Source organism: Canis lupus, chromosome 20, assembly GCF_003254725.2.
Source record: "Canis lupus dingo isolate Sandy chromosome 20, ASM325472v2, whole genome shotgun sequence".
Classification (NCBI taxonomy): Eukaryota; Metazoa; Chordata; class Mammalia; order Carnivora; family Canidae; genus Canis; species Canis lupus.
This window is the reverse complement of record NC_064262.1, coordinates 27,235,686-27,251,235: the sequence shown is the minus strand read 5'-3', so window position 1 is coordinate 27,251,235 and position 15,550 is coordinate 27,235,686. Positions and strand designations below refer to the sequence as shown.

The following is a 15,550-nucleotide window of genomic DNA, read 5'->3' as shown; positions in this document are numbered from 1 at the left end:
GTTAAATGAATACTAAAAAAGTCTCTGAAGGGCACCTGGGTGGCTCAGTAGTTGAGTGTCTGCGTTTGGCTCAGGTTGTGATACCAGGGTCCTGGGATTGAGTCCCATATCAGGCTGCCCGCAAGGAGCCTGCTTCCCCCTCTGCCTCTGTCTCTGACTCTGACTCCCTCTGTGTCTCTCATGAATAAATAAATAATAAAAAAATTTTTTTTAAACCCCAAAGTCTCTGAAACACATAAGAAACAAAGACTGCCATGGCCTTGGCACCTGAAACTGCAGACCTTGATTTACTCATCTGTAAAATGAAAGAGATCCAGGTAATTCCCCTTCTAGTTCCACGGAGCTTAACATTAGCTCCCGGGTAGCCACACAGAAAAGTGGTGTGCTTCCTTTCACAGAATAGGTGGATAGGTTTTCCCAGTCACAGTCGCCTTTAGATACTTTCCTGGACAAGGTTACAACAATCTAACAGTCAGTTTAGCATTTCTTATGAGTCACTTTACATCTTTAGGAATCTGATGAAGACTCAGATCCTCTCCCTTTAAAAACAAAAATACATCCTCCTGCCAAAATAACCCTTACATATACACATTCACAGAAATAGAGATTGCATTTAATTTCAAAAAGTTCAGCAATCTTTGCTGGTCCTTTGGTGCTCCTGGATTCCAAGTTAAAAACACCTGGTTTCAAGAACCAGTTGTAATAGGCCTTCTCTGCCATTCCCTGTAGGGCCAGAAACAGTGCCTTGCATTTTGCAGATGCTCTATTTCTCACTCTCTTTTAAAAATTCAAAATAGCAAATGATATCATAGTTACCACTAAGGAAGCTGAACCTTAGCAACTCAGTGGTATGGAATTCAAATCAATCTTTAAGTGCGGTGAAGGCAAACCACCATGGTGTCCAGGAAGCGGGTCAGGCAGCTGAACTGACACTAGGAGGGGAAGGCAGGTTTATGCCAGTCTGATCAGTGGAGTCGTGTGCCTAGATTACTTTTCACCCACTCACCTTTCAGAAGGCATTCTAGCAGGAACCTGAGCTCACAGGGTTGGGAGGAATATGTGAAGCCTTTGCTTTGCATTTCCACATCACTTCATAATGAGGCAGGTGTGTCAGAATGTCCTAACTGGACAGAAAGCGTGAGAGATGGGGTGGGGCAGGGTGTTCATTCACTGTTCTGGCTGGTGGCAAGCATCCAGTCTAGACAGGCTTCCCAGGTGACTTCTGACATGATGAACTCAAATGCAAGGAGTAAATGTAAGCAGTCATTTAAACCAACTCCTGAATTTTGCTAGATAAACGGTCAGGGGAGGGCTTTAGCCAAGCGCTGTGTGGTTGTTGGGCCAAAAGCAGCCATTCCCTATGCAGTGGCCACCTACCCAATGGCTGAATCACCCAGTGGATGTCTACCGAAAGCAGGTCATTGTAAAGTGGGTATTCCTCCGGGAGCATCGTAGCAGGAAAGCTGGATGAAGACTACATTCACCAGTGATGAAAAGTGGCAGGAATCTTAACAATGTTCACCAAATTAATCAGAACAACAGGATGCATAACCCAGAAAAAGAAGAAAAACTCTATTAAAACTTCAGTTTACTAAAAATTCAACTAACTCAAAACTTCCAATAGGCCTGCAGGTTGTCCACTTTGGGGAGGGAAGAACAAAATGTGGAGCAAGTGGAAAACATAATTTCTTTTTCACACGTCTAAGCAATTAGGTGTTAAATACATATTTACCACATTGAAAAGAGTATCAGCTTTCAGGGAGTTTTTAAGGGTAGACATTGCATGTAGGTTAAATTTCTTGAGCCAACTGCAACTGATGGGTACAGGCTGCCTGGTGTGCTGTGTTGAGAAAGATTCCAAGATTCTGTTGGGGTGTGATGAAAAGATTGTAGGCTTTCATCAGTGAGGTCTGCAACAGACAAGGGAGACTGGGGCCTGGTGATGCAGGTGCTAGCTAAGCGCCACACTAACTACAGTCATGAGGCTTCTAAGAATGGAGTTCATACATGGGTACACATTCACATAAGAATAATTTTCCCACCTGAAGAAGACTGCCTCTACCAGTCAGATAGAAGCTTTTGGAGAATAACAAGGAGCAGTGGGGGAAGAAAGCAGATAGCTGCTTGTCTTACCAGATCACAGCCTGGTGTCCAGCAAGGTGACAGATATCAAATTCAGAGGATGTTTGCAATCAACCTCTTATGCCTTCCACTTGAAGGACAAATTCACTGGGAATTCACGTTCAGGATAATAATTCACATGGCTGCCATGTCCTAAATGGGTATGCAGTTAGATAACCCTGCTCTTTCTACCAAGGCAGAAAAGCGATTGGATATATTTTCCAAATTGGCAAAAATAAGATAGGAAACTAACTTGGATTTAACTCCAAACAACGAAAACCTCAGTTAGCCAGAACCTCCATTCCTCTGAGGTAACACCTTTTTTGGAGGGCTAGCTGAACTACGGAGATGCCACGGCAAACACCTGTGCTCTTCAAAACTTCACAGAGCATCTGACTTTATATAAATTGGAATACGTTTTACTTAAGACAAATACAACTACATCTGGAAAACACCTCATCCACTGCTTATAATTTCGGGTGTTCTAAATATTTAGGTGAACGTACCATAGAAATAAATACCTTCATTTCTATAGTACATTCACCTAATGAACTTATTTATTTCTGTGGTATGTTTATGTAACACACACATACATACAAGTAAGTCCCTAGATCTTTCCCATCTATCATCGCCAGGCACCACCCAGGTGCCCCATCTCTACAAGTTGTGAAGGCTCTAGAGTCAGATGGTAGAAACTCAAATCCCAGCTTACCCATTTATTAGTTGTGGACCTTGGGCAAGTTATTTAACCTCTTTGTGCCTAGCTTCTGTAGAATACAGATGATAACAGACTGTACCTCATAAGGTTATCATGAGTATGAAATAAGATACAGCACACACCAGAGTGAGCACAATGCCTGGCACATGAATATGCCATCATTAAACACTAGTTATTAATTATTTTTATAACTCTGTAGGAGAAACTCTATAAGAGCTAAGTGATTTCTTTGAGGTTTGCTCAGATAAGGAATGATATCATTGGGATTAGAACCTAGGATGTCTGAATTTAGTTAAATTTTCTTTCCTCTATGCCTAGTAGAAAGGTGGCTAAGAAAGAACAGCATTGGCATCCACCAGGGAGCATGTTCAAAATGCTGAGTCTGAATTTTAGCAGCACCCCAAGGTGTATACACATTCAACTGGAGCAGCCTTTCTCTCTGCACTCTGCAGGATGCTTGCATATGCAACAGCCCCAGAGGGCTTCTAAGAGTGAATGAGCAGCGCCAGGGCGGGTGAGATACATGCACCCCCTCTTCACTAGTGTGAGACATCCAAAGGTCAGATGTTTCTCCAGGAAGCGCCGAGTCATTCTCTGGAGAGCTACTGCTTCTCATCTTGCAGCACATAGTCACAACACAGAGGGGTCAGGTCCTGATATAAAACCTGACCTTTTAGTTCTCTGCGCCAGAGCAGCCGATGCTGCAAATCACATGTATCCACTGACAAGGCTGAGCTCATTCTCAAAGTTCACACTCATCAAGGTCAGTGCTGAAAGAGAACTTATAGATTATTTGATTCAGGATCTTCATTTTATTTGATTTTTTTAAAAAAGATTTTATTTATTTGAGAGAGAGTGAGTGAGGGGGAGAGGAGGAGGAGGGGAGAGAGAGAGAGAGAGAGAGAGAGAGAACGAGAACACACGCACAAATGAATGGGGGGGAAGGAGCAAGGTGAGAGGGAGAAGCAGGCTCCCCACTGAGCAGGGAGCCCAATGCAGGGCTCAATCCCAGAATCCTGGAATCAAGACCTGAGCCAAAGGCAGATGCTTAACCAAATGAGCCACCCAGTACCTCCAAGACCTTCATTTTCAGGATGAAAGAACAGAAGTTCAGAAAGGAAAATACATACATTCTAGTTAGAACATGATGTATATACAACTAGGCATTAAAAGCTAACAAGTGTGGTCCCCCCCTTGCCCCCACCCACATTCCAACTGGGTTGTTAGCCTACGTTTGCCTACAGTTTTAGAACAGCAGAACTTCCCATGATGCCTCTTGTCCAACCAAGGGCTGCTTCCACCGGCCTTTAGCTTTTACTCCTCACCTCAATGTGTCTTAACTGACTCTCCAACCAACCTCTCTTATATTCTAAGAGCCACATTTGAAACCAGAATTGAAGATGCCACTGTATTCTGTTTCAGGCCTGACAAATTCTCTTTAATATTTCTTCTAATCTTACCAAAAAGATTAGCTGAAAGGATTTTAATTTAAGGGATGAATAATGAGATGTTTCTCAAATAAGAGATCCACAGAAATGATCTAGAAGGTAAAGAAAAACATTTATAGTGGATGTTATGGTAAAGAGTGTACAGAGGCCCAGAATGGGGGACACCCCTCAGGCTTTGGATGATGATTATCCTAGGTTGAATCCCAGTTTCACTCTTTACCATCCATGTAACCTTGGGCAAGTCACTTAACTTCTAGCAGTCTTGGTTTCTTTACTATGAAATAAAGCTAGTAATACGTAGCTACAGTAATTGCTGCAAGAACTAATAAGGCAAGGTATGTAAAACACACAGTAGGTATGCCATCTGTGATAGTTATCACTTTTTCTATACATACAAACACTAACACAAAAACTATAAATAGATACACAGACACCCAAAACATACTTGCATGTATGCTAACAGCTACTCTGAAAACCTATCTGACCCTGTGAGCACAGAAAGTATGGCTGTTTCTCAGCTGAGCTCTGGAACTTTCTTGAACAAGCATCTCTGAGGACTCACAACTGACGAATGGATGCCAAGAAAAGAGCTGGAAAAATGGCATCTTGCCCAGTTGAAATGCAATGCTAAGAATTTTTGTCCTAGTTACTTTTAACCCTGGATGGGGCTGGATAACATGTATAAGTTTTGATTTTAAGGAGTCCGGGAGGGGTGGAGGCTCTGAGGCCAGTGACACTCCCTATGTGAGAGGAATGAAGGCAACTCAAGTCAGCCATTTATCATGAGGCATGCAGAGTACCAGACTGTCAAAGGTACCAACCTGGGTTTCAACTCTGTGCCATATTCCAAGGACTAAATGATACCTGTGATCCCTTCAGAGCCTCAGGATGGTTTACATACGGCAGCTCAAATGCTAGGACCAGGAAGAAGGGGGATACCGGAAATCATCATTCTTCCTTCCTCCTCTGGGTTCACTCTGCTGTTCTGAGGGAGTATGATTTGGGTAACACTTGCCCATACGACGCCAGCTCTGAATTCCCTGGGCCCCTACTTCCAACCAGTGATGCTTCCAGATTCTGTGTCCCTTCGAGTGTCGTATCTCTTCTTCTGTGTCAGTGCTCAGAAAATTTGAGTCTTTCGTTCCACCAACTTGATTTTTACAGACTTTGTGGCCAAATATGTACTGGAAGTTTACCATCTATATGCACCAAGGAAAGGCAGGTTCATATTGTGCTTAAAAACATGCTCTTTTCAATGCATATTTCGAAATGGTCCATGGTGCTCTGGTGGGAAACACACACTGTGTTCAGCCACCAGTAGGGTTTGAGGATTTAAAATGGCTGCACTAAGAATTCTGTAGGACAGATGGGGAGAGGAATTTCTAGCTGAAGGAGAACAGAGGCTCCTGTCTTTGAGTTGCAACCTCACCCACAGGGAACCTTCAGCTTTACACTTTCATGGTGGATTGGAGATTGCTCTGATACACTCCCAGCTGCTTCTGCATTCTGGCTTCCCTCCTCCCCTCCTCCTAACTCCTCCAACTAGTTCCCCCACCCCCTCCTTTCTCTTTCCTTGCTTCTCTCTCCCTTGGCCTCTTCCCCAGGGAAATAACAAAAACGAGCAAGCCTCAGGCCTTCAGACTCCAAACAAAGAGCTGCTCAAACAACAGGCCAAAGAAAAAAGAAAACCAAGTCTCCAAACTCAACTGGCCAAGTCCCCAGTGAGATTCTGGAGGACTTACATGGCTGGGAACCCAGCGTGATCTTATCCAACAGTTTCTTTCCTGCATCATTCAAACGTGGGTCCGCATGTGCGTGCGGGCAAGGTATTAAAATCAAGAATGTTTCATTACAAATCTTTACAGGTTGGGACAGGAGCAAAGTGGCAAGTGGCAGTCATGAACATGAATGAGGGAAACAGAGTGTCCCACTGCCTAACCCCAAAGCTTCTTAGTTTGTGACAGTTCACGGGTCACCAGCAGTCACCTGATTTTTGAGTACAACACTCAGCGGGGAGACGGGAGACAGAATGCTTTTCATGGGCCTTGAGACACAAAAGAAAAGTCCTCGGCCAAATGACAGCCACAGTTCTGACTGAGGGACAGGACATTTTCACTGGAGTGTGTTTGAAAACAACAGAGATGAGAGAGGACCATGTCTTGAGGCTTCTCAAGAGACACATTGCTGCTAATGGCTGGCAGTGCCATGGGGTGGTTAAAAGCTCTGCTCCAACTCTGAGCCTTTGGAATCAATGGGTAGTGGAAGCAACATTTTGCCAGGAACCAAGCTTCATCAACAGTGTGTCGCTTAAGGTAAGTGCTTTCCCTCTGTGGCCTTCCATTTCTTCCATCAAATGGGCATTGAAGCTACTACCTCCTGTTGTTCATAGGTTGGGACTAAATGGGAAATACGAAAACTACTGGAACCAGAAAGAAAGTCCAACACCTAGTGGCCAAGGACATCACAGCCTCCATTTCACGGCCATGCTGTGTGCCCAGGGGAACAGATTTCCAATTTTCCCAGAATGAAACCAAAGTTCAGAGATGTTAGGCAACTCTCTCAAGATCACATGCTCCAGCAGGAGATAATGGAGGTGGGCCATTATCAAGGTATAAATACAATTCTCTAAGCAAAGCACAACTTTACTAAAAATCAACAGAAACCGAGAATGACCAACTCTCCATTCTGAGTCTTCTGAGAAAAAATTTTCTGCAAGACCCCTTGGGCTCCTTTGGTCACTTTTCATTGGTCTTTTGAACCCCTACATCGGAGCTCCGCTTCACCTAAATTTAAAAGAAAGATGTTGAGAAGAAAGGAAGAAAGAGCTGTCAAACTATGTGACTCAAGTACATGCAGTGGTACGAGGAGTATGCATCCAAGTCTGAAAAAGACCTATTGTGTCAGTGGAGACCAAACGGGCGCAGGGAGGCCTAGCCCCTTCTTGACAGCACACCTCCACACTGAAGTCACCCATACGGTGGTATATATTCAGCCCTGGAACTTCGAAGGACCCAACCAGCAGGTGAAGCCCACATCCAAAGGCCTCTCTGGATGGAGAAGAAAAATGCCAACTGCCTCTCCCCTGCAAAGTTGGAACCGAAGAGAAATGTGAACAGAAATCCAGAAATGCGTCAATTCCAATTTGGATCCCACAGCTTTCTGCATGTGACTCGTCAGCTGCCAAAACAGGAGACCTTCTTTCAGCATGCCTGAGCCCCAGCTAGTGCTAAATGATTTTCATTACACCATCCGGTCACTCTGAGTTCTACAAAACACAGGAGCCCTGGATGATACACTTTACTCTGTCAACTCGATCAATAGGGTGGAAAGTTTCCTCGAGTGGGAAGGGATGTGGACAGTACAGTCACTGCAAATGGCACCCTTTCTGCCAGTAACACCTCTTTGCGGACAAATGAAATGTATTATAAATAGCAATGTTTATAATAATAGTTACAAAAAGAAAACAGTGACAGCAATAACAACAGCTAACATTTGCTGAGCATGTGCCACATGGCTAGCACTGTGCTACATGCTCTCATGTCATCTCATTAAATCTGTAAACCCAGTAAACTGTCTGTAGGTTCTACTGCTCTCCCCGTCATCCAGACAGGTATCAGTCCTCAGAGAGGACTAGCTAGCTGTGTCTTCAGTGCTGTCTGAATCCAGAGTCTGAGCCCTCAGTCACCATCATCCCATAGTGCCTAACCTCTAAGTTTTCTTCTCATTCTTTAGGCTTCCATAAATGCATCTTCTTTCCTACATTTCTATTTATTTCCCTACATTGCATGGGGAACCTTTACAAACCTGCCATTCCAAACAACGCTATTTTATTATTTCTGGCTGCCCCGTGACTATTTATAGGCTGAAATGCCCAGTGGGGCCAACATGTTTTAATTTAAAAAAAGAATTTCCGAGGGGAAAGAGCATCTGATGGAAAGGCAAAATCTTTACAAGCACTCAAGGAGCCATTAAAATCCAAATTTCCAAAATATGGTAATTCTGTCAAAGTTGTGACTTACTCTGGAGCCCAGGGGGATACTCATCCTGACCCATCTGTGAAAGCCATCAGCAGCCAATAAACCTTCTGGGGAGCAGGATTAGAGCTGCCAATTCGGCCTCCAGCTAGGAGGCCAGGCTGCTTCGTTTAGTTTAAGTCTCACTGAGATGGTTTAAAACAGTCTCTGGGAAGAGATGTTCAAGCAAAACAAATTGCAGCCTTGCAAGCTAAGCTGCAGCTCTGGTACATGGCAGTTGGTGCCGATATATTCACGGCACACTGGAGCCCTCCCCTGACTGTGGTCATGGATGCATTGCCTGGAAGCAGAACTCTCTCACTAGGGAAATAATATATGTGCCTAAATTATACAAGAGCCATGCTTGGATCGGGGGATGGCATCGCATCTGGTACAGATCACTTACCCTGGTGTGATTTGGCCCAGCCCGGCTTATTTATGGTTCATAAGAGTCCTGTTGGACCCCAGCATATTCTAAGACCACACAACAAAGAATAATGGGATTAAAGATCTGGATTTCATCTCAAGACCTCCATGGCAGATTAGCAGTGCTATGATTGGTTTTTGGGAAACCAAGAGTGAGGAGCACTAACTAGGAGCCCTTGCCTAAAAGCCCAATGTAGAGAACACACTGAGTCATGTGTTTCAGCCTGGTAGTGCAGTCACATTCGGGAGCTCTGTCACCATTGCTAATATGAAAGCACTGGCTAAAATTAAACCTAAATTATTCGAGCACCATTTCTTTACCTGGAAGTCTCAGCGAAGTCCTCATTCCCCAGACCCTCTAATGGTTTCTGACATCCTGAGCGGAAATGACTACTGTGCATGAACACTACCAGGTGTTTGGTTTTTAAACCCTCTCCCCTTTATCATTATTTTTTAAAGATAGCTGCACTTCTTTTACAGAACTGCTGCTTCTAAAGCACTGAGACTGAAGCGTTTCTTCAAGACTCCCTACAGCTGTGACATGTCACTTTGCGAGTGAGCTTTCTAATCAGTAGAGAAATGGTAAAAGGTGCCAGAGGACCACTAAAAACGTCACTTGACCAGGATAACGGAGCTGTGATAACCTGTCCTCATGCAAAGCATTTACATCCAGCTTTCTCATCCTCCCTAGAAAACATACAGTTGTTTAATATGTGAATTAGAACAAATTTCTTACCTACCTCTGGGGAGGATAAAATGCCCAGTTTCCGGGTGGAGAGGGAAGCTTCCACCAGACCCTCTAAGCTTGTCAGTTGCCACAGTTCACTTTCTCCCCAGGTCCGGCTTCTAAGAACGCAAGCAGGACCGCAGGCAGCCAAAGCATCTTCTTCTGGAAACCCTTCTCAAAACCTAGACCCTTCCCAAGCCAGAAGCAGGCTCAAGGCGGAGCTGCTCTGCGTGCACTCATGGAAAACAAGCACTGCTGGATGGAGACCCTGCTGGGCACCCACCGAGCAAGGAAAAAAAAAAAAAAAAAGTGTGACTTCTGCCCTTCCTCTGGCTCCGGATTGCCTTCCTGAGAACCCAGCTTGTCAATCTGCAGGAAGTCACAGACCCCAGAGTCAGCGTCACCAACTGATGCCGAGCCAGACCCGGGGCGACCCGTCGGCAGGTCGCAGAGCCCGAGACACCGAACCAGGAAATGTGCGGCTCGGCCAAAAAAATAATATTAACTGTCGTCGGAGAGGCTGGTGGTGCCTGAGAAGCCGCTGTTGCAGTGCCCGCATCCTCCGCATGCTAATGAAGCCGTGACGTCAGCTAGTCAGTCACCGCATCTGGACATCCCGTCCCACTGCCCAGCACCGAGCTTTATTTACATGGAAATTAGCCTCCTTCCAAATCAATAATCCCCAAGCTGGGGAGAGGGGAAGAAAGCCTTCGCGGGATGCAAAGGCCCCAGCTCTGCTACCTCCGAGGGAGCATAAAAATATCACACGTAAGAACAGAGGCTTTAAAGATATATGCCTGGGTTTTTTTTTTTTCTTTTTTTCTTTTTTCTTTTTCAAGGCTGTGCTCTTATGTGTTGGGGATCGGATCTGGGCACAGTTCTCAACCTGAGCGCCTGTTTTAGATTATACGTTGCACTAACCCAGGAGTGGAATCCAAGCTCTTTTTTTTTTTTTTTTCCTTTCCTCCCCCAAAACTGTGTGGAGTCTTCGAATGCCTGTACTTTCTTTTCTCTCTTTAACTTTTATTTCTGGGTGTTTGCTGGCTGGAGACTACGTCATCCTCCTCGAATTTTTGTGCACGCTGGAAATAAAACACAAGACTACTTTCCTCAGGTGCTTGGGTGATGACTTAGTCATTCCCTCCCTCCAAGCCCTGACCCTAGCTCCTCCTGAGTATAAGAGATGACAAAGCATAAACCGGTCCAGGGCCATTTGAGGACCCTTAGAGAGCATGTTTTTTTTTTTTTTTCCCCCACAATCATACTGGGACTTCAGGAAGGATAGGATAGAACCCACATTTCCTGAATCTCAGACTGCAGCTTTGTTAGACACCTTTGGGTCTCTAATATATCCCATTCACTCCTACAACACAGGCCTAGCCAAGCAATCATGAAGAAGGCACGCCACAGAGCTGGGGACTCCTGGGTTTGAATCCTGATTTCAATTTTCTGCAAGTGATGTGACCCTGCACTAGTAACTTAACTCTTGGGGTCTTCAATATTTTCATCTGTCCCATCCCTTCATTCAAGGAATATCTGCGAGCATCTACTCTGTGCCGTGCACTGTTCTAAGGACTAGGTATAGATATACAGTTTGATCTCTCCTAGCTCATGTTCTAGTGCGATTAAGTGTTGAAGGCAACGATAGTGAAGATTGACACAATGTCACACTTCATAAATAACAGTGATTTCTGACACTTTGGATGAAGTCAGGAAAAAAAAAAATCACCAAGGCCTTCTTTCCACTAGGATGGTCATTGTTTCCATCCTCTGAGTATTTCCATGTTCACCTCTTATTGTTTAAAATCAAGTGTTGGGCAGCCCCGGTGGCTCAGCGGTTTAGCGCCGCCTTTGGCCCGCGGCGTGATTCTGGAGACCCAGGATCGGGTCCCACATCAGGCTCCCTGCATGGAGCCTGCTTCTCCCTCTGCCTATGTCTCTGCCTTTCTCTCTCTCTCTCTCTCTGTTTCTCACGAATAAATAAATAAAATCTTAAAAAAAAATAAAAAAAAATAAAATCAAGTGTTCTTTCAGTGTTGTCTATGCAGTATTCTGGGCTAGGAGAGAGGCAAGTACAAGCCAATATTCTGGCCCCCTGTGATAAGGAAGTGTTGTGGGTTCCTTAGGTAGAGGCTGAGGGAGGGGCTGGGGGAGCAGGGAGAGAGGTATATTCCATCATGCACAGAAGTGTCCCTCAGGACAAAGCAGTCAGCACGGCTCCTTGCCCACACTCCCCCGCCTGAAGAACCCACTCTGATGAGCTCTGCCCTTCCAGCTGGAGTTCCTGAAGCTTCAAATGAATTTCTTTGTTGGAGGTGGCAAAGTTAAATTATGTCTTTTGTTATATGTAATTGTATTAATAATGCCCTATAACTTCTTTCAGAATGCTTCTCTTCGGTTCAGAGAAGACCTTTCATGGTGAGAATCATGGGACCTGGTTTAAGTTGGCACCAATAGAAACAGAATACGAATGGATGAGTAACACTCTGCTTTAGATGTCCATCATTCAGAACTCAGAGCATGGAGGAAAGTGGATGGTCCCCCTAGGCCTCAATATCCTTCATGAAGGAGACTAGCAAATACACGAATTTGGAGCCACCAGTGGCAAAGAGGCATCCCGCTCTGGGGGTGGCCATGGAGAAGTCACTTTGACTTTGTATGCCCATGTCCCAGTTTCTTCACCTGAAGATGGGCCCACTGCTCTCTGATGGACTTATTATCCTATGAGAATTATGAGAAGCAATTCACAAGTGATTCAAAGGGAAGCAATGAAGAAGAAAGCTGGCACAGGACTACCAACCTCATGAGAGTTAACAGTAGAACATGGGGTCTGGAAAAAATGGCCTGGGGACAGATCTGGCTCTGACATTTGCTAACTGTAGGATTTGGGGCCAGAGGTTTTCATCTATAACAGGAGGGACAAGAATAGTGCCTACCTTTGCAGGGCTGTTTAGAGAATCAGATGATCCTCAGTGTGAAGCATTGAGCACTGAGCCTAGCACACAGCAAGCGTTCAATAAATGTAAGCTCTCAGTAATGGACATAATGATGCTTTCACTGCTAACTTTAGTACTGATTGTTAACTGACTATACAAAGTTCAAAACATAGGAGGAGGTGGGTCAATGGAGACCGCAAAATCATCCCCACTTCCTGGGTATAACTCAAAGTCCCACCTCACATGGGTGAGCTGCTGACATGCTCTTCCTACATGAAACAACAAACATTTGCAAGGGCTATGAAACTAGGGAAGAGCAGTAAAAATGACCAAGAGACATCAGGAGCCTCCTTTGAGGCTGTGCAAAGGCCAAGATAGCTAGATTTCTAGGAAGCATGGACACTTCATCCATTCATTCATTATCCATTCACTCATTATTTATCAGTCTCTGTGTTAGGCCTTAGGTACATCATGGTGACCAAGACGGACACAAGTCCTGCCTTAAACAAGCTTAGGAATGAGGAGGGAAGACAAGTAAGCAAGCAATTAGAACGAGCATGGTGCATGTCAGGACTGGGTGTGTGCAGGGTTCTCGAAGGTCTAACTGCAGTCAGGAGGGGGATGGTGCAAAAGCACATTTCTGAGTTCCCTGTGGCATGGCTTAGTGATGGGGAATCTGGAGATGCATCTGGATGCATTGTCTCTGTACAGATTATTGAAATAATAAAGCCCACAGATCAGTAATGCCTCATGACAAGTATTTTCATCCTGGACACCATTCTACTCAGGATTTTTAGAAAGTATACTGTTAAGTATTAGACAAGGTGAGACCCCAACTGCTTGGAAATTTCAGAGCCCGGGGAAATGGGGACAAACCTCACACTGTTTTCTAGAAAAACAGTGAAATTCCACAGTTAAGACAGCAAACTTCTTGGCAGGGGGTGGCAGGGAGAGCACACAATACATATGAGACACTCAATCAAGTATTTATTAGGGAATCTGTGAAATTCAGGACATGCTTTTTGAGACAAGAACACAACTGCTTGGGACGCCTGGGTGGCTAAGTGGTTGAGCGCCTGCCTTTGCCCCAGGGCGTGATCCTGAAGTCTCAGGATCGAGTCCCAGGTCAAGCTCCCTGCATGGAGTCTGCTTCTCTCTCTGCCTATGTCCCTGCTTCTCTCTCTCTCTCTCTCTGTCTCATGAATAAATAAAACCTTAAAAAAAAGAGTACAGTAAAAAGAAAAATAAGAGACTTCTCTCTCATTAAAACAACAACAACAAAAACACAACTGCTGACCTTCACAACTTTCTATTTAGATACTAAATCAGATATTCACATAAGTGGCCAGGACTGCATACAGTATACAGGAAAAGAGACACAGAAGATGAGAGTAATTGTGGCTGAGGTGATCAGAAATCAAGAAAAGTATAATTTGAGTTACATTGAAGGTCAAAAATCTTTTTTTTTTTTTGGAATGAGAAAATAATTTTAGAGAGGGGAAGGTCTTACACAGCATGACACAAGATCCAGAAGCCATAAGTGAAAAGTCTGCTCTAATTGCCAAGGTCAAATTTGAGCTGCTAGAGAGGGTGTTGCAGGCAGGAGGGAGAAAAATAGGAGATAAAAGTGTTAGCACCCATGGAGAATTAAAGACTTGTCTGCAAGGGCATGAGACAGTGGAGCAACACCGACGGGACACTGGGGAGGGCTGACAAAGAGGGTGCTCCTGACATTGAGGAAAATCGAATCAGCTTTACATTCCAGCTAGCATCTGTCATAATCTTGTTAGAGGAGTATAGGGAAGGGTAAGTCAATCACTGCTGGTTGGCTCATAGAAGAGAAGAAGTGACAGGGGTGCTGTGGCCCCCAGGATGAAGGGCTCTGTGGAGGACAGTCCTAACTGGCAGCTTTTTATCTCCACTTCCAGAGGTATAAAATAAGACAGAATGGATTTGAAATGAATTAAAGAAGATTTCACTTGGACTCAAGGAAGACTTTTGAATACTGAGATGGTAAGAACTGGCATGGGTCACTCCGAGCAATGGCGGCCATTTGGTCTCAGGAACACTTTAAAGGAGAAATATGGGGGCACCTGGTAGTGTAGGAAGTTAAGCGTCTGACTCTTGATTTTAGCTCAGGTCCAGATCTCAGGGTTGTGAGATCAAGCCGTGTCAGGCTCCATAATAGGCATGGCACGTGCTTGGGATTCTCTCTCTTCCTCTGTCCCTCTCCCTGTTCTTTCTCTAAAGAAAGAGATAGAGAGAGAGAAAACCAGTCCTAGCTGGTTTAAATTAGTACTCCTGACCCTCCTACTGTGAAATCCTAATTACTATAATGGATATTACTAAAGTTTCAAAGCATGCATCTAACAAAGGTCGTAAGTTTATTTTTTTTTAAAGTATTTGTGGGGGATCCCCGGGTGGCTCAGCGGTTCAGCACCTGCCTTTAGCCCAGGGAGTGATCCTGGAGTCCCAGGATGGAGTCCCACGTCGGGCTCCCAGCATGGAGCCTGCTTCTCCCTCTGCCTGTGTCTCTGCCTCTCTCTCTCTGTCTCTCATGAATAAATAAATAAAATCTCCAAAAAAATCAGTTTATACATATATACATATGTGTGCATACACACACACACACACAAATGCATAATTTTATACAGTTTTAAATAATCCTCAAATTTCAACATCCAGTAAATTTTTTTAAATGGGGGTGAGAAGACTGTCAAAGAATTGTCTTATTAGCTGGAATAAGCTGGACTCTGACACAATAACAATCATAATCTCAGTGGTTTGACAATAAGAATTGATTTCTCACTCATGCAAAATTGGCTGGAGGTACAGAGGCTCTGCAGGCACTTCCATTCCAAGCAGTGACTCAGGGATCCAGTCTGCTTCCTTCTTGTGTTTCTGTGGTCTCAACACCTAATCTCTAGAGGTGCTTTTAGGTGCATTAACATGGAGGTAAATGACATCACTTCTATTGGTTGAACTTGTTGCATGACCTCAAACAACTGCAGTGGGGCTGGTCAGTACATGCCCAGGAAGAAGAGGAAAAAGAGATCCTGGGGGACCCTGGTAACATATACCACAGCTGTCAATTTTTATGTTTGCCATGTAAATCCATTAGCACAACATACTAAAACCATAATGTCTTAAAACAAAGGGAT

The 15,550-nt window shown here is 44.4% G+C and overlaps 1 protein-coding gene across 9 annotated transcripts in view; it reads right to left on the bottom strand.

Moving 5' to 3' along the window:
* The window catches only part of PRICKLE2 (prickle planar cell polarity protein 2), a 321,924-nt gene that overhangs the window by 106,437 nt on the left and 199,937 nt on the right, over positions 1-15,550 (bottom strand). The window contains exon 1 of one of the 9 annotated variants that reach the window (XM_025456475.3): positions 9,467-11,099. The exons of the other annotated variants lie outside the window; for them this stretch is intronic. The gene's annotated coding sequence lies outside the window, so the exon portion shown is untranslated. Of the gene's footprint in view, positions 1-9,466; positions 11,100-15,550 lie in introns of those variants that run through there. 9 annotated transcript variants of the gene reach the window in all.